This window comes from Palaemon carinicauda, chromosome 32 (genome assembly GCF_036898095.1).
Source record: "Palaemon carinicauda isolate YSFRI2023 chromosome 32, ASM3689809v2, whole genome shotgun sequence".
Taxonomy (NCBI): domain Eukaryota; kingdom Metazoa; phylum Arthropoda; class Malacostraca; order Decapoda; family Palaemonidae; genus Palaemon; species Palaemon carinicauda.
Window position 1 is genome coordinate 42,667,886 of NC_090756.1, and position 2,500 is coordinate 42,670,385.

The following is a 2,500-nucleotide window of genomic DNA, read 5'->3' on the forward strand; positions in this document are numbered from 1 at the left end:
TATATATATATAAATATATATATATATATATATATATATATATATATATATATATATATATATATATATATATATATACATACTGTATATATATCAATTAATATATATATAAATACATATATATATATATATATATATATATATATATATATATATATATATATATTTATATAAATAATCCCTTAAAATTTTATATGGTTAGGGAATGACTGGGCTACGGGTTGAACGAGATATCTTTAAAAGAATTTTCACCTTCCATATAAGGTCACTCACTTCGTTCGCGACAATTATTATTATTATTATTATTATTATTATTATTATTATTATTATTATTATTATTATTATTATTATTATTAGCTAAGCTACAAGATAGATGTCTGACAAAGGACAAGAATTGGAAGGAGTTTTACATCCAGTACTACAGCAGTATTTCAAAACATTTAATCGTAAATCACTAGGGAAATTACAACAGTAAATTACCAGGTCATTCATTTTCCCTTAATCTCTCAATAAAGGCAAACGATTCGAATTATTGAACTGTGAAGTTTATTTGGGAAGAGATAATTAACATCAGCAGCCAAGGTCCGTCCATTAAGTGACCAGTCTTCAAATCCATTTCAGATTTAAATGGATTTTTTTTTACCATCACTCTGATCAACTCCAATTGCCAAACAATGGAATATCTTCCCCGGTTTTGCAACATACTGTGCAACTTTTTTTCCTGCGGTTTCGTTGTTTGAAGGACAGAGGGCATAAAATGGGAAGGGAAGAGGTATGAAGAAAGAAAAAACGAAATGCAAAATTTCCTGATAGGGAGAATTTATGTAATATATAAAAGATAATTTGGTTTATTGGTGATAATTAAAAAAGTTTGCTTATCGAAAATATTTTCAATATCCTGCATTAAAAATAACGTTTATATCTTATAATCAAATTAAAGTGAAGATGTATAAATAAAAATAAAAGTGTACTGAATTAGGGTTTATAGGCAACTCATGAATAGCAGAGGCAATGGACACTGACATTGCCCAAGAAAGTAGGACAATGCTCTAGGAACTGACCACATATACATATGATCAACGCTCAAGGCCTCTCTCTACCCAAGCTAGGACCAGGGAGGTCCTGGCAATGGCTGATGCTGACTCATCAGGTAGTCCTATAGGCTCCCCCAAAACTTCCTCCTGAGCTCACAAGGATGGTGAGGATGCACACACTAAAAGAACTAACGAGTTTGAGCGGGACTCTAACCCCAGTCTGGCAAATAATAGGCAGATACGTTACCAATGGGCCAAAAAGAATCCTATACGAGTACATATTTCGTCTCGGAAAAGACATTGTTAACTTTTGAACCTTTCTATATTTTATATGTTTCACTTTGATATCATTATTCGTATTGCTAATTGCCAGATTAACCGACCCCTATTGCTCATGTAAAATTACCTTCCCGAACTACACCAGAATCATAAAATCCCAAAAGAGATTGAGGCAAAGCTGTACCATAAAAAATGACAGTTCCTTAAGCCACTCGATTGTCAGATCTTCCGACAAAAAACACGTGTTGATTAGCCACTATTTTCAAACCCTTCCACCAGTTTTTCAATAAAAAATTTTTACCCTTCGGAAACCAAATCCTTTGATGATGCCGTTATATCTCGTGAGTTTTTACCTGCATTTCGACCATCTGAGATTAACTACTGGTATACGATGCTTGAAACCTAAATCCCTTACCTTTTCCGGAATCCTAAGTCTCAGACAACGTTTATCTCCAGTAAATTTTGTATCTGATTCTGGGCCATCCGAGCTTAGTAATAATCCCTTCAGTCGCCTCTGGCAATGGTTTACTTCAACACTTTTCCTTTGTTGGTAGATTATCATTTCCGTGGCAGCTAGATTTCCCCGGGCAAAAATCCCTGAAACAGATTTTTAAACTCTCAAGACCCTCCTTTTATTGCCATTATCTACCAATTGTGTCTCTTTATTCCAGACAGGACGCCTATTTGTTCACCATAGGAAATGAGTGCATCCTGAGGCGGGCCTCACAGCTTCACCCCACCAAAGATGGCTGCCCCCTTCGTTCCTACTATCAGAGGTTAACGTAATTTTTCAGTTTTTAGTCAATCTTGTGATTTTGTTATGGCATTTGGTATATAAGTATTTATCTTTAAGGAAATTTGTATCGTATATATTACAAGTTTTAGTGTGGTGATTTTGCGCCTCTTCCCCGCTCGTTATAGTTTTTGAACTACCCTATTAACACTCGTTATCTTTTTTGTTTAGTTTTTGGGTACGTGACTGAAGACCTCGGTGAGGGAGGTGATAAGAGACAGAGCGAGTGTGAGAGAGCTCAGTTAGGGCTTTCTACAAAGGCTATACCCTTTTGACCTCCAGCTGCCGCACTTAGAAAATTTTATCAACGCGGTGTTGCGTCCTGCTTGTATTGCAGGTTATTTGTGCCACCTGCGGCCTTATCTTGCTGCCACCTCAGTGGAAGATTTTTCCT